Source organism: Engystomops pustulosus, chromosome 7 (assembly GCF_040894005.1).
Source record: "Engystomops pustulosus chromosome 7, aEngPut4.maternal, whole genome shotgun sequence".
Taxonomy (NCBI): Eukaryota; Metazoa; Chordata; class Amphibia; order Anura; family Leptodactylidae; genus Engystomops; species Engystomops pustulosus.
The window spans coordinates 42,236,736-42,258,474 of record NC_092417.1 but is presented as its reverse complement, the minus strand read 5'-3'; the positions used below and the strand labels follow the sequence as shown (position 1 = coordinate 42,258,474).

The following is a 21,739-nucleotide window of genomic DNA, read 5'->3' as shown; positions in this document are numbered from 1 at the left end:
AGGCGTCAAGGAAGATAAGGGACTGCTATGCGTGTGTTATGGCGGCCATTACATACGTCCTGATACTGTTACGTCTGCTGTTCTGACAGATTATATAATGTGTCACAGTACATTATATTCTACATACTGATGTGCAGTGGTCTGCTTTCTTTACTACATCCCATGTGACCCACGTCATACGGTGAGTGGACATGGAAAGCGCGTCCCGAGACCCCAACCCAACAACTCATTTACAGGATTTTCACTTTGTTTTCCGATTGAGCAAACAGTCAATTAAAATCCATCGCTGGAGACTTCTACACATGAAATGTAGCGGCTCCATCGACCATAATGAGTTGCCTTGGAATATGTGGGCAAATCTATTCAAGATAGCTTTACTATTGATTTCTCTTCTCCAGTCTTTTAACCTCCTCCTGAGTAATACAAAGCCGGCAATGGCTTTATTTCAAACAACCTAATCCTCCACTTGTATTATTCTTAAGGACACATTTAACCCATTCCCCTCGAGTGATTTGCAGCTCAATAGCATGGGTTTATATGGGTTTAAAAAGGGTCATGCAGTGAGGTGAAACAGTGTTTGGGGGTCTTCAGTAGGAACTGGGGGTAGAAAATAGGTCAAATATATCCTCCACCAGAAAATGAATGACATTTTTTGCTGCCCAAATCTTGCATAATGAAGTGTAAGGGTTGGGGGGAACCACACTGCCTTATTGCTGTGGATTAGCTGAAGTTACTAGCCTGCGGACCCAGTATGGTGGATGTGATTTATACTAATCCCATCTACAATCTGCAAGCAAAAAGGCTACATTTTAGCTGTGAATTCTAGGTGCAAAATCCAGCTTTTGCAACGAAAAATTAAAAGGAACCTGTCATCAGGAGCCCCTTTTCTGGCTGCCCCATGTCGATAGAGAATAGTGTACACAAAAGAGTTTTTATAGTAAAAATGGCTTTTTCTGAAAAAAAGGTGTTAGATCAAAGTTTACCTTTCTGTATGCAGAGCGGTGTCCCTAGTCCCATGGGGGAGGCCAGCGAGGAGTGGTCCCTGTAGCCCCCAAAAAAACCTGAAGGCTGGCAAATGATATAATTACAGGAACAGAACCTGCTCTAAGGTTTCTACAGACGCCACTGGGATCCGTGAAAACAAGTTCATTTGCATAGGTCTGTTAATGTGTCATGAGTTGATATGAAGGATAACACATGGTAAATAAAAACAAACATTCTTCTACATGTATCCTAAAATTCAGGGATTCCCCAATGCCCCCTGCCTCCAGGTTCTCTCAATGGAAACTTATTTGTATCCATACTTCTGCGTGCACTCTTCTGGGACAATACTACATTTAGCAGCACGTTTCTGCCATCGCTTAGGTTGGGCTTGTTTGGCCTGTCAACAAACGATGGACTTTGATCTGCTCTTTTCCAATGTAGGCAAAGTCTGTCTAGACAATCCCCTTCCTTTATAATTAAGCAAAAGGAAATTGTTCCAACGAGGTAAATTAAAGAGTCGGATGCAGCGCTGAAGGGTAAAAGGATATTCATTGGTTCAATGTGACATTTCATCAAACCGGCAGAATGAAGTCGGAGAGTTGGCAAACAAACGCAGGCGAAAAAGGAAAAACAGCAACCTGACACAGGCAGCAGCGGAAATAAACTCTATATGTCCTCCTCTTACACATAGATACTTCTATCGTTATTTACAAGGTGATATAACATCTGCATCCCACTCATGATATGAACTGCAGAGAAGCGGCCAAGGAAAAGCATGTACACGGCAAAGAATTTCCCAGATTTTACTTCCATCAAATGTTCATTGTGAGTAGGAAGAAACATCTGCAGTGAACATACGAGCGTACACTAACCTGACCTCATGGACAGTTCAGCTGCTATTTAACAACCACTACAATGGACAGCAAGGACCAGCACTGTACAAGTAGTGACCCACACTAGACAAGTCCATAGGGCTACCAGTCTGAGGATCTGAGGTGCAAGGCTCAAGTTTTAGGGTGGAAACTGTTACATGAAACGTTCCACAAACAGATCCTACACTGAACCTTAGTTGTGCTTTTCACATGTAAAGATTTTTCTTTTTTTTTTTGCATTAAGACATTTGGGTTTTAATCTCACATAATACAAATAATACACTTTCAGAGAGCATTCACACATGCATTTGTAAACACAATGTTGACAGCAATGTAATTAGGCAAATCTCTTCTTCTCAGCTGTTGTGATGTGCTTGAAAATGCCAATGTGTTAACACAACATGTTAACGTACACGTGATGGCACAAGTAAAGTTTTTGGTCTGTTTTTAAGCATGCATTTTCAGTCCATTTAAAAATGCATCCGTTTTAGACCATTTGGCAGCTTAGAACCTGTTTATCTTCATAGATAAATAGGTTCAAAGAAGCCAAACGCATGGTAAACTATAAAAGACTGATGCGTTTTTAAACGGACCAAAAACGCCACGCGTGGCATCACCCTCAGGGGGCATTCACATGTGGCGTTAGCACGTGCATTTTCAAATGTAATACAAAAGGTTTGCCCAACTACATTGCTGTAAACATTCGAGTTAACAAAACAACCTTTAACAAATGCATTAACCTTGCATTCATGCATGCATTTTGCTGATACAATGTGAATGTGTGTATTTGGTTAATGCATGCGTTAGCGGCTGCATTTTGTAAACACAAATGTTAATAACCATGTGATTAGACAAATCTCCTCTCCTCAGGGTGAAGACACACATGGCGGTTTTGGGCCGTTTTTGGGCTGTTTTTACTAAGTGCGTTTTCAGATCGATAAAAAACGCATCCGTTTTTTAAAAACGCATCCGTTTTTTGAAAACGCATGCGTTTTTGTCTGTTTTTCATTGCGCAATTTTGGAAAAACGGACAAAAACTTTTTTAATGCATGCGTTTTTAACGATCTGAAAAGGCACTTAGTAAAAACGGCCCAAAAACGCCATGTGTGTCTTCACCCTCAGCTGTTGTATTGAGTTTCAAAATGCGTTAAAAACAAGGGGCTAACATGCTGATCAGTGGTGGAAAAAACGCTGGGACTCCACAAATCACAACAATGCATTAAGTATACCAACTACCTCTTCACTTATTCTTTTCACATCACTGTACACCACTATGGTTACAAATAGCCCTTTTAACATAGCCATGAAGAGACAAATCCATGTGAAATCTATTAGGGTAAGTACAGCAAATGGACCAACCATACGGTTACAGAAAAAAGTGAACAAGAATTGAAATTATACTATAACCAAATGTACACAGCTGCTAAGAAACGTCAAAAAAAAAAAAAAAAAATAAGATATTTCTAAAACAAAATCCTAGTTTTCTGTCCCCGAAAAAGCTTATAGAGGAAGCCTTTAAAATATACGGTACATCTTATGGATAAAAAGAAAGTTTGTTCTAGCTGTGAAGTTTTACTAGCGCTTTACAGAGACACATTCACCAAAGCCAAATCCCCACACAATCTGTCCTCAATCAGTGCGATTCATGGAGCCACCTGCAGTCAGCGTCCTGTATGGAAGGGTCCGCAGCTGCCTGTTCCCGTTTTCTGCCCGTTTCACAGAAGGATATACATGGTTTAGTAACTTATCGTGAGTCCCAATATTAAAGATTAGGGAAACAATGAAGAAAAATCAGGCCTACAAAATACTTCCTCGAGAGGCAAACAGTAGCCTAGAAGCTATAAAAGACCTCAATGAAGGATGTGGCAAACTGCTAGAACTGTTAAGACCAAAGTCTATACCATCAACTTCCACTACAGCAAATAGACCAAGATAAACATATCTTATCAGTTACGGTTACCACGCCTAGGCACATGCATGCAGGTTGTAGACCACAAATACGGGCTGAGTAATCCAATCCTCTAGTCTTACTTTAGTCCATTTGTCCTCTACATGAAAAGACACATCAGAAATCAGCATGATATCAGCATCAGACTACAAAAGGATTTGTATGTAGTCTGTAACCATGGAGACACAGAAGTCCACACATTAATGAAAATCTACCATCAAATTTAAGCATGAAAAAAATCAGGAGAATTTACGTTTAGATCCTTCTTATCTTCTTATATTTGTTATTCATTAAACTCCTTTCTTCTATAATCTGGTGGGTGGATGTTTCCAGAGCTCCTCTATGCTGCAGATTTGCAGGCTGTTACAATGAGCAGAGAAGGCCTCCCCCTGCACTTCCTGCTGCTGTTAGATTACACAGGCGGAGCAAGAGAGCAGCGGGCAGTGAGAGACACGTTCTGCTTATTGTAACAGCCTGTGAAGCTGCAGCATGACAGGGCTCTGTTAACACCCCTAAGGCCCTTCAGGCCTGGTTTATCATGCTTGATTTTGATGGTATGTTTCTTTTAAAAGTATAAATCTGAAAAACTGAACAAAAGAGCAAAGGAAAACTGTAGCAAAGATGGACATATTTATTAAATATACAAACCACCTTAAAGGGCATCTACCACCCGGATGAAGGACTGTATGAAAATGAGCCTGAGGGGCTGTTAATATTAAGCCCCTCAGGCTCATTTGCATACAGCCCTTCCTGGTGGTAGAGGTCTTTCAAGATTTACTGTATCAGGATAAGTCAAATACTACACATCTTATAAAAACAATGCAGTAGATAGGAAAAACAGCCTCACCTCCTTTGCTGTGAATTTCTATTTTCCCAATACTTCTTGTGTATCTCTAACTAGAACAAGAATGTCTAATATATCAGGCTTGTATCTTGTTTCATTTCCTGTACAAGGTCTTTGGGGCAGGGGATTACATCATAGAATGTGTTGGTTAACATCCTTGGAACTGCAATTGTTTACTTCTCAAAAAGCCTTTAAAAATCTGTTCTGCCAAGTAACAAATAATCCTCACACTGTGCTGTACAAAGAGGCTGTGGGAAGAAGCAGCAGGTGCCCGCATTTTTAACACGCTTTACTGGAAATTAAAGGAATTGACCAGGCATTGGGGAGTTGTTGATATTGATGAACTATCCTTAGTGCACTACAATAAAGTCTCCATAAAAAGTCTATCCAAGGCAGCACAGTGGATCAGTGGTTAGCACTACAGCCTTGCAGCGCTGGGGTCTTGGGTTCAAGTACCAGGTTTCAACATTTGCAAAGAGTTTGTATGTTCTCTCCGTGTTTAGGTGGGTTTCCTCCGGTTTCATCCCACACTCGAAAAACATACTGGTAGGTTGATTAGATTGTGAGCCCCATTGGGGAGAGGGACTGGTTTGGTAAGCTCTGTGCAGCACTGCGTAATCTGTGTGCGCTATATAAATAAAGGAATTATTATTATAGGTTGCAGCTTTTTTTTTTTTAACATGGGCAGAGTGTCACTAGGTTGCCTTCTTTTCGGTACCAAAACAGCTATTGAGGGGATTAAATCATTGAATCCCCCAAACTTTCCCCTAAATATTTGCAGTATTCAAACAGGCTAGAAGTGTCAAAACTCAGCCCATTTGTACCATTCTCTAATATGGTACAACAGTTTTTATTAGGTGGTGGTGTATGTGTCCGATTTTCACGATAACGGGTGTGACACAGGCAGAGACTGGGAATATCAGCCTTTGGAAGTGATAGGAGAGACAGAGCACTGGCAGGTAAAGGTCTGCCCAGTGCACTTGCAAACAAGGTACAAGAAGTCCTCGGGTTATGTACAGGATAAGTTTTCTAGGTTTGATCTTAAGTTGAATTTGTATGCAAGTCAGAACTGCATATTTTATAATTGTAGCCCCAGCCAAAAAATGTTTGTGTTTTCTCTGAAGCGGATGCGTTTTGAAACAAGCAACAGGTATTTCGTATTGTTTACATACAAAAGACATGTTACTCATGTTAATCATTCCCGATGGCACGGGTGGAAACTCATATGTGATTGGCCAAGACCCTCAGCGTTGAATTTGAATTGAGTTTCAAAACGCAATTCAAATGCAACATGTGAACGCAGCCTGAAGATAACGGTGACCTAGTCTTATTACAATACACAGATAATCGAGCCAGTAGTCCAGCTCTGTTCTGTGTAGCTAAGGACCACCTATGTCAGTGATGGCGAACCTTTTAGAGATAGAGTGCCCAAAATGAGACCCAAAACACACTAGCTTTTCCCAAAGTACCAACACAGCAATTTAGGCAGTAACAAACTTATTGCTACCAGAATCTTTGAGCTCCAATCTGACCCTGTCTACACCTTCTCACTCTTTGGACAGGACCAAGCAGCACAGGATGGGTCACTTTAAAATATCAGGGAACTACTTGGACTGCCTGAGACTGCAGGAAGATGCCATGTCTGGCAAACTCTGTGCCTGGGAGACAGCCCACGTGCCCACAGAGAGGCCTCTGAGTGCCATCTCTGGAACCAGTGCCATAGGTGCGCCATCACTGACCTATGTGATATTACTGACCTTTCCTATGGCAATATGATCCCATTACACAGGCCTTGATGGATTTCAATGGTGACCGAGACAGGCATGGACATATACCATGTAACATTATGACAGCAAGTACCAACTGCATGTGCTGAAAGGGTTGAAATATGTAGAAAATAGGCTTTTAAATGAAATTTTAAAAAAAAGCTTTTAAATTCCAATTTCCCAGTAAAGGAATTCAATGTGCTCCGCAAACCTCAACTGGATTGAGCTCACAAGCAACATAATAGTGGTCCTGTGTAGCCGGAGCGTTCACATGCCAGCGGAGCGGACAGCATGACTCTCATAAACAAGGCCACTTAAAGGAGACATTACAGCTAATGACAGATAATTTCATTTAACAGCTAATAGGTAAAGACAACAATGACATGCAGCAGCTGACTGACATATGAAGATGAGAGTATAGCCCTGCCTGAAAGGACCGTGCCTCTACCAGAGATTAAAGGTGTGATCCCATTTTAAGGGACTATGGGTATAGGAATGCTGCGTGGCCAGGGACATCAGGTAAAATGAGACGTAACACCCCCCCCCCCCCCCATTGTAAGGATTAGATGTCATCTTGTAAATGTGAGCGATTACCATGTTGTCTGACTCACACAGGAATTTATTTTGCTCACAGTGAGAATAGGGAGTCTGCACAAAGCCAACCATTAAATAAGACCTTGTAGGGAACAATAAATGGAAGTCACAATGAGTCAAAGCTAGGACGTCCTTACCATGCATGAGAGGGCAAAGCTAAATGATATGTTCTGCTTAAATGCATAGGAGGTGCACTCCAAATTAATATCATAATCTAGAAATACCAAGTGCTGAAATGTGTACAACCCCCACTACAGTACAATACTCTTCTCTTACTCTAACCTCTCGTGTACCACAAAGGTCAAAGGAAACCTGCCACATCGCAAACAAAACGCAGGAGGAGCTGCACATATTGCATAGTGTCCCATCTGCAGGCGGCATGTTATAGAGCAGGAGGAGCTGCACATATTGCATAGTGTCCCATCTGCAGGCGGCATGTTATAGAGCAGGAGGAGCTGCACATATTGCATAGTGTCCCATCTGCAGGCGGCATGTTATAGAGCAGGAGGAGCTGCACATATTGCATAGTGTCCCATCTGCAGGCGGCATGTTATAGAGCAGGAGGAGCTGCACATATTGCATAGTGTCCCATCTGCAGGCGGCATGTTATAGAGCAGGAGGAGCTGCACATATTGCATAGTGTCCCATCTGCAGGCGGCATGTTATAGAGCAGGAGGAGCTGCACATATTGCATAGTGTCCCATCTGCAGATGGCATGTTATAGAGCAGGAGGAGCTGCACATATTGCATAGTGTCCCATCTGCAGGCGGCATGTTATAGAGCAGGAGGAGCTGCACATATTGCATAGTGTCCCATCTGCAGGCGGCATGTTATAGAGCAGGAGGAGCTGCACATATTGCATAGTGTCCCATCTGCAGGCGGCATGTTATAGAGCAGGAGGAGCTGCGCAGGAGATGCTGAACAGATTCTACATAGTGTCCTGTCTGCAAGCAGCATGTTATAAAGGCAGGGGGAGCAGAGGATTTTGCATATAGGGCCCAAACTGCAGGCAGCATGTTATAAAGCAGGAGGAACTGAGCAGATTACAAATAGTATCCTCAACAGGCATCCTTTAAAGAGTTTCTCCAGAGAAGAGCAGATCCCATCATCAAATATGTAGGTTATCAGTGTTACCCGTGGCCAGATAGTCATTGATATACAATGTGTTTATAATCTGATTTCCACTCACTGGTATTTAATGTTCTTACTTAGAGCATATTTGAAAACCACATGAATCACATCACCTAGGAAACACGATGGAGAGAACACAGTACATGGCGTTCCATTTCTCGGATGGGATGTGATGGGTACATAGGTTTCTGTATAGATCTGCAATTGTGCTAATACCAAAAAACATTCACCAAGCACCAGGTTTTGAACCATATCCTCCCGAAATAATTATATTCTATGACAACCTATTTTGTAGGGATCTTGTCTATAGTGATAGCATGTATTCTTCATGTAATAATTTTTTTTTATAACTTTGCACATGTAATTCTTCATTTCTCCTGTTGGGGCACTGCACTGAAACCTCTCTTCTCACATAAATCAGCTGTTAGTCCTTTATGTTACAATTCTCATACTGGCCTCTTTATTAGGGGGATGTTCACACTAGCTTCATAGCACTCATGCCAGTTATTGACTTGTCTATTGGGAAGCTATTGATCCCACTGATTTTCCTTGATATATCTTATGTTTCTGTAGCATTCTACATTATTTAATACATCCGAGAGGAACAAAAACCTGTCGGAACAGATCCCAATGCAGAATGTTAATTCTATACAATACCAGTAGTGCCTATAAAAACTTTAATAATCGCACACCCATTTTAATGTCTAAAACTATTAATATATAATTTTTTAGGTAATGTAGGCCATCCTTAGATTTATACGTTCTTTACAAATGATGTTTGCAGTGCAGATTCACGTGAGAACAAGAGAAGGCGAGCATACAAACTTGAAAAGGGAAAAATTACGGCCAATTTCCCTTCATTGTTGGAAGGACTGTACAAACCCTGCAGTCTGTGATAAGCCGGACCAATGGTGGTAAACAACACAAATCACGACAAGTGTCCTTGTGAAACACATTCCTGCAATCAGATGACATGAGGGACAATTACGTCAAAGCCATAAAGATTGGATATAAAAACAAGGAATGTATGGAGCCAGATCCAATAAAAAATAATAAAACAACTATTTTCTCCCTGCTCAGAGCCAATCCTCAGACTGAATACATGTTCCATCTGTCAGAAGATCAGGAGATAGAACTGCAGCACACGAGGGATTACAAGTATAAAGACAACAGATATGAACTTGGGCTTAAAGGGAACCTGACAGGACTATTTGGGACACTAAACCACCCACAGGTCCTTATGTCAAAAATACTACTATATATAGAGAAGAGTCCCTGGTGAAATGAAGCTGTGCTCCCAAATTTTTGTGGGAACTGATTAATGAGGTCCCACCTGACAGATCCAAACTGATCAGAACAACCCCTTTAAAATTTGTCATTGTGGTCCTCCTATCTTTATAAATAAAATGTATACCTTACGGAGCAAATTTTCATATCAGGTTCCTGTTACCCCATGTAGAAATGTATGAATATATTTACAGCTGAATATTACTAGTAGGTATGTGTGGAGGGGGAGGAAGAAATGCTACAATCAGACCCCCTGCCACGTCTAGCTGGCTGGCTACTGTGTATGAGAACAAGGCTAAAACAGTAACATTTATGAAACAAAAAAATAAATAAATAAATGCCCCAAAATAAAAAGCTAGACAAATATGTGTCTGGGGCTCCACAGACTACAAAGTTACCAGGGTAAGTACTATATGGATGACCCTATTATAGGCTACTGTATTTACCCTGGTAAACTTTATGCGCTGGTGGGCAACCGCTAACATATCCAAGTAAGAAATGAGTTGTATCAACAGGGATTTACTGTAAAGTCCGGGATTGCAAAGTGTCTTGCAGAAATTTGCAAAAGAAGACATGGATCTATCCCCTCTTGAGCTTCACATTTAGCAGAGGGGCTCTGCTGGGGCAGAGATTAAATAGAAGTCTCCTGGAATATACATAAAAGCCCTTTATTTTATGCTGCTCAGGATTGTCAGAAGTCTCTCTTTTTTATTTATGATTCCTTGTTGTGGGGGGGGGGGGGGTCTTTTATTCTCCATTTCAGTATTATGTGTGATATTATCATATATGGTTTCTGTTACCAAAGTGTGAGCCATTGTTTAGCCTCCAGAAGTGTTGGGAGTGATGGGACATCAAAGGTCCCTGCACTTATTACAGGAAGCACAACAATGACCCCAGTAACAAGCTATTCGCAAATGGGAAAAGAAGACACAAGGGACACCTCTCCATCTAATATTGCTGAGAGGAATTCTTCTAAATATGTACAGAGAGGGAAATAGCAATACATTTAATCTGTAGCCCCATCACTGTACACAGTGTAGACATGTCAACACATAAAAGACAGATAAAAATAGTACAAGCATACAAAGTCTACTTTTCCCATGTTATTAGTACGTGCATATCAACAGATAAAGGTGTTTAGCAACAGATATAGCCATCTTTTCAACCACAAGTTCTAACTACATATAGAGGTGTCACAGCACTCATCCTTCGAGGTTGCTAGTTCGTAGGTTGCCTATTAACCGACTGATCTAATGGAGAGCCCAAGATCCGGACTCCATTGATCTGATACTGACGGAAAAATTTTTTTAAAAAAAATCATTACTGCTCACCTAGAAAACACAATTCTGAAACTAAATTAAAGGTCGAAGGAGAAATTCTCCTCTTTACTAGGGCACCAGAATTGTGTTTCTAGATAGCACGTTTGTACCCCAGTCCCATACAAGACAACAGGGCTGAACTGCAATACCATGCACTGCCTCTATGCAACACACGATGCTCTGCTTGGAATGATAGGAGTGCGCCCCCCTCAAGTCTGCCAGCTAAAGGCAGAATACAGGACAAGTTGCAGAATACACTCTGCAAGAGTACATGCACCCTCGTGATTGAAACACTACATATTTACGAAATATTTTGGTAAAGGTATATTTTACAATTTTACCGCTTATTAAAAAAATGAATGGGCTAAATGACAAGAAAAGCCATTTTTTTCTTATTGTATAGTGATATGTCTGCTAATTCTATAAATTAGCCACTGAGGGGTTAATGATACTTTGTTCTTTTTAATTATTTGCAAAAAATTAAAAAAAAAAAATAAAATAAACAAAAGTCTTTTCATTGAAGGATTAGTATTTCCTAAATAGAAGTGATTCCCGCATTGTCCTTGGTGTGACCAGCACCTATTAGTGGTAGCCCCCCCACCTCCACAGTGTCTCAGCCCACACCTTCTGTCTCTTTGTTCGCCTGCTCCTTTGAGATGCAAGAGCTTGCGCTCAGGGCCGTCCTTACCCTTTGTTTAAGCCGCAGACTTCTCACAAATGTCACTGCAAAACACTGTGGAAAATGCTGGTGCATTATAGAATTCTGTATAAAACAACCTACTACAACGCCATAGGGAAATTCCCCAAACACTACCACTACTACATGGACCTCATGAAACACATTGAGTTGTGTCTCTACAGCTATTGATGAGCTATACACCCCAGGATACATTGTAATTTCATTATAGCTAGAAATATATACACATCATATCTTGGCACATGGCCTGCAGGTTCTATGCATGTAACCTAAATAATATACTTAGCCGCAGGGAAGATTTGCTTTGCATTTGCCACACTGGCCTTTAGCCTACGAAAATAGGAGCATCCCTTCCCTGGCTGACATCACTTGACCTGGTTGGTTTTGTCTGCAGCAAAGGTGGAAACAGTCAGTAAGAACAGACCACATGCAAAATGATCCCTAACCTCTTATAAGACATGTGGAAAGGCTCTGAAAATATCCACCATTACTTCACTGCTGGAGATCACACATACATTACAGAAGAGCCCTAAGGCACACAGAGGAACTCTGCCCCCCAGGGTCATGTCACATCAATTAACTATAACTGCTTCGCACGAAAGAGCCAAGGATCCTCTATAGTAACTATTCACCCCAGTGATTAACCAAGAGCCACTTTCTCATCTTCAGCCCCCTATGAAAAATATCCTCTAGCAATACGTGAAATCACAGTCTGACATATGACCGATAAAAGATGTGATATAACCAAACTAAAATAACACAAAAGATTAACCCCCTCTTTCCACCCTCGGCCTCTTAACCTGGAAAATGGTAATGGATTGACATATTTACCGTACATCATACTTTGGTAAAGGTTTATTCAATTTTACCGCAAAATGACTAGAGGTATATTTTTTCAGTGATTTGTCTGCCAATTCTATAAAAAAATATTTTATCAAGTTAAAGTTTCACAACTCATGAAAAAAAAGTAAAATTGTTACGATATGTAAATCAGTTCCAAAGAGATAGAGCGTAACATAAGGGTACATACACACGCGCTATGCCCACCTGCGGGCATACCGCCGTGTGCTGGAGGTGAGGAGGTGGTGACCCCTTCTCCCTCAATAGAAAACAGCGGCACACGGCCGCACACACGCCGAAAGATAGAGCATGCTCTATCTTTTTGCAGTGTGTGGCCCGGATCGGAGGCACACATGTATGGCACCGGATCCCCGCCGTGCCGCTATTGCCGTCTATGGGAACATACATGCGGCCGCATGTACGGCCCCGCAGACGGCAGTGTGAATGAGCCCTAACCTGGACATTCAGGCACCCATGACCCTCTGTCACCAAGGGGTATAAGCCATGGGTGGTAGGATGGTGCAAGGGTACAGCATGATACACCTTTGATGTTTATATTGGACAATTTTCTTATGCTCCCTCCTTGACTTGCCAGTGTTGTTCCTATGAATGTGAACAACCAGCTTAGGATAGGTCATCTATATCTAAATGAAGGGGGTCTACCTGTAACCGGGGGCAAAATACTCCAGAATGTGCCACTTCTGTTTTACAGGATTGAAATGGCATGCCCATCAGCCACGTGACCTGTTTGTACCCCAGTCCCATACAAGACAACAGGGCTGAACTGCAATACCATGCACTGCCTCTAGGCAACACACGATGCTCTGCTTGGAATGATAGGAGTAAGCAACAAAGCAAAACAGTCTCTCCTAATAGCTGATCAGCATTCTGCATTCACACAGCGTCTACATAAAAGGGACTGTCAAAAGGCTGTAAACGCAATTCAAACACCACTAGTGAACTCAGCCCGAGTGCGTCAGTACAAGACACCTGCTGATCTGATCTCAATAACATAGCTGATAAAAAAAATAACAAAATAATGGTATGCCACAAATAAAGGAAATCCAACATCAAAATCCAGCATGATAAACCAGGGACATTACTCAGATTCAGGCACCGTGACTGTGGTAATCTTATATTTGTTATCCAAAAATCAACTTTTACAATTATCATGACCCAAAAGTGCTATGGGGGCGTTACCAAATTCCCTCTGTGCTGTAGCTATAAGGCTATAAGGCTATAAGACAGTGCTGAAAATCCCTGCTGCCATGAGATTACAGCTGGCAGAGGGAGGGAGGAGAGCAAGACAATGTAACAGCCTGTGAAGATACAACAAAGAGGGTCTCTAGTTGACTACTTTTGGCTCATTAACATAATTTAAAAAGTTTATTTGAGAAGGAAGAAGGTCATAGATAACAAATACAAGAAGATTATCATAGTCACTGTGCCTGGATCTATGAGTAAGTGCCCCTGATTTATCATGCTTTATTTTGATGATAGATGTTAAAGGACATCTACCATCAGGATTATGGATTATAAACCTAGTACACTTACATGCTGGTGTGTGCCCCCTTTGTCAGGATCTGCTCTTCTTTAATCTTTTTATGCCTTCGTTTTTACAAAAAAATGGCTTCAAAATGAGCCTGAGGGGCTCCACGCTCCATAGAAGTTAATGGAGCCTGGAGCCCCTTAGGCTCATTTACATAATATATAAAGCATATTTTCTTAAAAATCAAAGGCATAAGAAGTTAAAAGAAGAGCAGATCCTAATAAAGGGGGGACACACCAGCTTGTAAGTGTATTTGGTTTATAATCCATGATCCTGATGGTAGATTTCCTTTAAGGGTATGGCCAGATACTTTGGAAACCACTTGCAGTCAATGGCTTTGAGCTATACCTGCAACCGAAATCTTTTGTGCATACATGTCTATTTTGATAAGAACAGGGACTGTTCTGACAGTCACCACTGGATTAGGCATGTTGAAATCAAAAATGCCCAATCCTTCTGTTCCCCATGAACACTAGATAGTGATCTAGAACTTTGCTCATTCAAGTGACTAGTCACAGCATCTATAAGGGTTTATTCACATGTAGCGGATTTTTTGCTGTGCTGTATGAAATCACAAACAAAGATGCCAACGTTTCACTGTCATTTTAGTAAATTATGTCCAAAAGCACAGCACGGCTACAATGGATGAATAAACCTGAAAGGTCAATTTTATGCCTAGATTGACTTTTCTGGTAACCCTGCAATAGAAACCTTTATTCATCAAGTTAAATGCCACTGGCAATTGTCTAGGCACATTGATTTGATTTCTCCAGCCTTGGCAATATCTTATGAAAATAAGTCTATCCTGGGCAGTACATTGCCCTTTACTAGGCTCCACGGTCTTCCTGTCATTTTACTTGTAGTTATATGGAAATGATGTATTTATAGCCAGGGTGGCACAAATACTATACCTGCACTATCCTATGAGAAAGACAATAGTAGGAAAGTAAAATCGCTTACATATCCATGGGCTACTGCTAATTGACAGATTAAAGGCTCATTAGCCCTAAAGGTACGTTCACACCTGAAAAGAGAAGACCACAAAAAGTCCATGCATTGTAACTCCATTCAGCCGGATGAAAGGGAATACCTGGAAATAAGTCACTACATGCTAAATGTGACTAAAGAACAGCAGAACACAGAATCACAGCGAGACAGGTTTTTCCTAAACTGGTAGATCCAACACCAAACAGAAGAAACAGTTACAGGTATGACCGTAAACTACTGCACACCATAACATGGGCTTGTGTAAGAATGGATTGTACGGAGGAAAAATAAGAAAGCACCAAAACAAGCACATTTTGGCATAAAGTTAGCCAACTAATAGGATGTGCAAACGTTATACAAGATAGTCTTAGGCTACACGCACACAGGTGCAGTTTTCGTCTGTGTGCTCTCCATTTTTTGCGAATGGCAATGGAGCCATGTACGAGAACACGTTTATGGATCTGTGTAGAAGTTGTAGAAAATTAGGTCTTCCCACCCATGTGTGAAGCTAAGGCCTTTCCATAGAAGTCTATGGGAATGGGAAAAATACAGCACACAAGTGCAGTCCGTATTTGCGGATCAGATTCATGTCAAGGGGTTGGGATAAGTTAGTGGCATCATTTCCCAGTCTTTAGTATTTTTGCAGATCCATAAAACAGACGACATACGGATGACAGGAGCCTAAGAAACAAATTACACAGAAATGGACCATAAAAAAGGATCAGGGATCCACCATTTGCGATCCAATAACAGCACACTTGTGCAGGTAGGCAGCCCGGCAATGAATATCAGACTGTGCTTTGCAGAGTTTTACAGACCAACCACAGTGTTGGAGGTGTCCCATACCGGGCACTGTGGTGGGTCCATAATAGCTGGCCACAGTAGTTCCATGATTCATTGACTGACCACAGTCGTCTGTTTTAGTTCTTAGGCCGGTTGCCCACAAGCAAGTTGAGTCAGAGAAATGTGCTCCTTGTGCTGGTAGGATTTCCCGGACTAGTATCACTGGAGTGATGTCAGCAGTCCACAGAAACAAATGTGACTCTAAAAGAGAACCCATCACCTCTCCAGACACGTATTGTTTAGTATATTCTTAAATTTCCTATGATAAATCAATTCAGGATCATACTTTATGGAATTAAGGTCAAATCCCTTTCCTCCTAGAAAAGTATAAATAAATGGACATCTGGGCGTTACCAGTTGGGTCTGTCTCACATTGACTAATAAAGGTTTAGGGTATCTGGCTGTATGGACACAGTTTTTTGACAAGGGAAAGGCAACACCCAGATGTCAAATTACTCATACGATTTCAGAAGGAAATATATTGGTTGTGATGATCCGCAATCGTTTGTCAGTATAGTCCGATATCGGTTTTGTCGCCAAATGTAATAAACGTGCGGTACAGTCCCAAATCCAGCACAAAGAAGGTGTTGTACTTGGAGAGGGCGAATGATTAATGACATCTCCTTAGAGCTCGCCTGTTATATGATATCAGCAAAAAAATACTCTGAATAAGTGGCTCTTAGTATTTTAGTTTCAACACAATCACCCTCTCCCCCTCCCCAGCCGCTCATATAAGAAGTCATTAAAAGTCTGTATCATATAGGAAATTGTGACAAGCCCTGCTCCTACATACACTACAAGCAGCCTTTCATACAGGAGATAAAGGTCTTCTCTAGATCCAATAAATGAAAGCAGAGGGACAGCGTTTTCCTGTGCCGACGGCATAAATGAGAGGTTTGCAGTGTAGACAGACAAGTGCCGTGTTCAAGAAAACCCCAGATCCTGTCCTGCCACACTCACTGGTCATATCGCCCGCATGGGTAGTCGTCCCTGGCCTGACTGAGCTGGTAACATCTCATATACAATAGATACAAAGTATATACTACAACAAAGTAACAGGGCTCATAATCTGGCTGTTAACTTCGGTTGCCACATTAAAGATGAAAGAGCATCCTAGGCTTCAGGTGACCGTATCTGTGTATCATAGACCATGCACTGGCCGGATTGTCCTCAGTGTTTTTTATATAAAAATGTCTAATCGCATTTAAAAAAAATTTCCATTGTCACCAAAATTGTCACAATAACAAAAGCCAAACAGACAACAGAAGGCTTCCAAGCTTTATTGAAATCAATGGACATTTTAAGGGATCCACAAGTCCTCTGTTATATATACAAGGCGTGTCCAAACCGAATCTGAGTACAGGCAGTCCCCTACATAATAACACCCAACTTACAGACGACCCCCCTCTGGATTTGATAATTTACTGTACTTTAGCCCTAGGCCGCAATAAGCTGCTATAACAGTTATTAAATGTGTCTGCAATTAAGCTTTATTGTTAATCCTGATTCTTCTGAAAATTCAACATTTTTCAAAACCATTTGCCACAGAGACCAAAAAAAATTTGTCTGAGGTTTCAATTATAAAATATACAGTTCCGACTTACATACAAATTCAACTTAAGAACAAACGTACAGAACCTATCCTTACGTAACCCAGGGACTGCCTGTAGTTACTGCTCCACTTGGGGGCCTCAAAATTGCCAGATTTATACCAAATCAAGGAAATCCACTTGCTTTTTCAACCGATTACCTATCCTAAGGACAGGTAACATCACTGCAAAATTCTTAGACAGCTTATATAAATGCGGACCATCACTATGGCTGCACCAGTCACATACTATGGCACAAGGGGAGCAGATCTGTACTAGTCGGCCTAAGCCAAAGTATAGCAGACGATTAGTCCATCGATTTACTCGGAAAGATCAAAGAAAACCTGCACAGTCTTATCAATTCTTGTATATTTGACTTCCTCCTCCTCCCTTACAACAGACGTCTCTCTTATAGGCACCATAGAAAAATCTGCACAAATCACATCTAAGGAAGGTGATGTAACTTACTTCAAGGGATGAGGAAGCCAAAGGTATCCAACCCCTGGGCGCTAGACTTGGCATTTCACTTAGTGATGTCACCATCACCTGCTCAGCCGCTGCTAGAAATATCTGTCACCAAACGGATGCCACCCCCCATTAAAATAATCCTAAAACACTGAGCTAATCCACCAGATTCATAACAAGCCATTTCTTCTGGATCATCCTGGTTCAGCACCAAGAAACTTCCCCACAAAATAAGAACAAAAACACAGGGAAAAAAAAGAAAGTGGAAATGTAAAAAAATGTGTGCAGTAAACGCAAGGAGGGGATGGAGAAAACAGATCTGTGGAGGAGAGAGCTGAGAGATGCTGGTGGCCAGGAGAAGGCAATAAATCAGCACACTGTGACAACTCCTCTGCTGTAACACAGCTGGGAAGGAGATTACACTGCTGTCCTCCGGGCACACAGAAACAAAGCCCTAACTTACTGGAACCACATAGCTGTATGGAAGGGCACATAGATGCCCAACTGGCACAGATATGTCAACAAAGATGGATAATAATGAGTGGCCGCACTATGCCAGTCCCCGGGACGGTACCCAATGCAGTGTAGGCTGACTAGAAAAGATGCAGGTCTCGTCTGTATCAGGACAACCAGAAAAGTATGGGTGAGATGTAGGGTGGCACCCTGTGTATAGTGCAGGGGGGCGTGCGTGGCACCCTGTGTATAGTGCAGGGGGGGCGTGCGTGGCACCCTGTGTATAGTGCAGGGGGGGCGTGCGTGGCACCCTGTGTATAGTGCAGGGGGGGCGTGCGTGGCACCCTGTGTATAGTGCAGGGGGGGCGTGCGTGGCACCCTGTGTATAGTGCAGGGGGGGTGTGCGTGGCACCCTGTGTATAGTGCAGGGTGCTGTATGTGGCACCCTGTGTATAGTGCAGGGGGGCGTGCGTGGCACCCTGTGTATAGTGCAGGGGGGCGTGCGTGGCACCCTGTGTATAGTGCAGGGGGGCGTGCGTGGCACCCTGTGTATAGTGCAGGGGGGCGTGCGTGGCACCCTGTGTATAGTGCAGGGGGGCGTGCGTGGCACCCTGTGTATAGTGCAGGGGGGCGTGCGTGGCACCCTGTGTATAGTGCAGGGGGGCGTGCGTGGCACCCTGTGTATAGTGCAGGGGGGCGTGCGTGGCACCCTGTGTATAGTGCAGGGGGGCGTGCGTGGCACCCTGTGTATAGTGCAGGGGGGCGTGCGTGGCACCCTGTGTATAGTGCAGGGGGGCGTGCGTGGCACCCTGTGTATAGTGCAGGGGGGCGTGCGTGGCACCCTGTGTATAGTGCAGGGGGGCGTGCGTGGCACCCTGTGTATAGTGCAGGGGGGCGTGCGTGGCACCCTGTGTATAGTGCAGGGGGGCGTGCGTGGCACCCTGTGTATAGTGCAGGGGGGCGTGCGTGGCACCCTGTGTATAGTGCAGGGGGGCGTGCGTGGCACCCTGTGTATAGTGCAGGGGGGGCGTGCGTGGCACCCTGTGTATAGTGCAGGGGGGGCGTGTGGGGCACTCTGTGTATAGTGCAGGGGGGGCGTGTGTGGCACCCTGTGTATAGTGCAGGGGGGGCGTGTGGGGCACTCTGTGTATAGTGCAGGGGGGGCGTGCGTGGCACCCTGTGTATAGTGCAGGGGGGGCGTGCGTGGTACCCTGTGTATAGTGCAGGGTGCTGTATGTGGCACCCTGTGTATAGTGCAGGGTGCTGTATGTGGCACCCTGTGTATAGTGCAGGGTGCTGTATGTGGCACCCTGTGTATAGTGCAGGGTGCTGTATGTGGCACCCTGTGTATAGTGCAGGGTGCTGTATGTGGCACCCTGTGTATAGTGCAGGGTGCTGTATGTGGCACCCTGTGTATAGTGCAGGGTGCTGTATGTGGCACCCTGTGTATAGTGCAGGGTGCTGTATGTGGCACCCTGTGTATAGTGCAGGGTGCTGTATGTGGCACCCTGTGTATAATGTAATGTGGCGTGTGTGTATAGTGCAGGGGGCCGTGTGTGGCACCCTGTGTATAGTGCAGGGGGCCGTGTGTGGCGCCGTGTGGGTATAGTGCAGGGTGCCGTGTGGGTATAGTGCAGGGTGCCGTGTGGGTATAGTGCAGGGTGCCGTGTGGGTATAGTGCAGGGTGCCGTGTGGGTATAGTGCAGGGTGCCGTGTGGGTATAGTGCAGGGTGCCGTGTGGGTATAGTGCAGGGTGCCGTGTGGGTATAGTGCAGGGTGCCGTGTGGGTATAGTGCAGGGTGCCGTGTGGGTATAGTGCAGGGTGCCGTGTGGGTATAGTGCAGGGTGCCGTGTGGGTATAGTGCAGGGTGCCGTGTGGGTATAGTGCAGGGTGCCGTGTGGGTATAGTGCAGGGTGCCGTGTGGGTATAGTGCAGGGTGCCGTGTGGGTATAGTGCAGGGTGCCGTGTGGGTATAGTGCAGGGTGCCGTGTGGGTATAGTGCAGGGTGCCGTGTGGGTATAGTGCAGGGTGCCGTGTGGGTATAGTGCAGGGTGCCGTGTGGGTATAGTGCAGGGTGCCGTGTGGGTATAGTGCAGGGTGCCGTGTGGGCATAGTGCAGGGTGCCGTGTGGGCATAGTGCAGGGTGCCGTGTGGGTATAGTGCAGGGTGCCGTGTGGGTATAGTGCAGGGTGCTGTATGTGGCAGCCTGTGTTATAGTGCAGGGTGCTGTGTGTAGCACACTGGGCACAGGCTGCAGCACCCGGTGGAGGTGAGAAGTTGTATGACGATGGGTGCTGTGCAGTGGGTGCATTGTGTGCCGGTGTGTGCTGCCGCATCTCTCCCGGTTACCTCGGCTCCTGTCAGGGCTCCTCCTGTAGCCGCACACACGATAATCCAGCTCTTGGGAGTCTGTGCGCCGCCATACACCCCGCAGCCCTCCCTCCGCTAGTCCCGGGCTGCTCCCGGAGCAGTGGCCTCTCCCTTCCCCAGCAGCACAGTACAGCACAGCCGGGCTCCGCTCCCCGATCACACAAGTTGAGAACAAAGTTACTCCCCGCCCGCCCGCACTGAGCGCCTGCGGCGGATTCTCGCGAGACTTCCCATTGGCCAAAATGGCGGCGGGCGGTACCGAGGGTGGTACAGGTTACCATGGCAACAATTCACACCTCCTGCGTTACCGCAGCGGTGACCAGCGGCTGCTCCATGTGTATATCACCCCTCAGCTATCATGTAGACGCCGCATAGTGGTGTCACTGGGGTGTGGGGATTCGTGTCTAGCTGTCAGCAGACCACAGAATGGCAAAAAGATGGATTTTTAGTTCTAGGTCTCAATTTTTATGCCAAATACATGTTATCCATCACATGCATAGGTTTTTGTAAATTTTTTTGTGTCATCATGCAGGAAATTTGGACAATAAGACAGATGCAGGAAACCTGCCATTAGATTTCATGCAGTATGAAGCAATTATACCTTGAGAATGCTGTAGCTACACTGATGCAGGCACATATCTTGTTTAATCCCTGATCCGAGTGGTTTTGCTGAAAAAAAAAATTATAAAATTATCATAATGAGGCTACATGCACATACATGCATGAGGCTGCCGCACCGTAGCACGGCGGGCACACGGCAGCACGGCGCCGTATTACATGTCCTATCTTTTTCCCGGGTACGGAGCGGTACGGTGCCGCACGTAGGACGCCGTGAGCCCATAGAAGTATATGGGGCACGTATATATCGGCCGTATATATGTCCCCCATAAATGTGTGTAAATGCAGCCTGAGGCTGTGTCACTCCTGTGACTGGCTCCAACGCTGCTACTCTTACATTAAAGAGGACCTGTCACCCAAATTTTCGGCACTAGGAGCTGTTTACTAAAGTAAGCAACTCCTAGTGCTTGAACAAACGCCGCGGCGGAGTACAATGTAATCATCGGACCGCTCGCTCCATAGGCAGGCAGTTACTGCCGCTTGCCAGGAGGCAGTCGCCACACCCCAACCCCGCCCCCTCATGAATACGTCGGACAGCTTTGCGAGCTGTCCGACAATTACACTGTACCCCGCCGCTGTGTT

At 44.2% G+C, this 21,739-nt stretch overlaps 1 protein-coding gene across 8 annotated transcripts in view; it reads right to left on the bottom strand.

Moving 5' to 3' along the window:
* SIPA1L1 (signal induced proliferation associated 1 like 1) overlaps positions 1 to 20,768 on the bottom strand; it is a 158,651-nt gene extending 137,883 nt beyond the window's left edge. For 4 of the 8 annotated variants that reach the window (XM_072115603.1, XM_072115607.1, XM_072115605.1 and 1 more), the window contains exon 1: positions 20,519 to 20,767. The gene's annotated coding sequence lies outside the window, so the exon portion shown is untranslated. Of the gene's footprint in view, positions 1 to 17,718; positions 17,870 to 20,518 lie in introns of those variants that run through there. The other 4 variants (XM_072115609.1, XM_072115608.1, XM_072115606.1 and 1 more) reach the window with 3 other exon arrangements.
* Between the last annotated feature and the right edge of the window lie 971 nt (positions 20,769 to 21,739).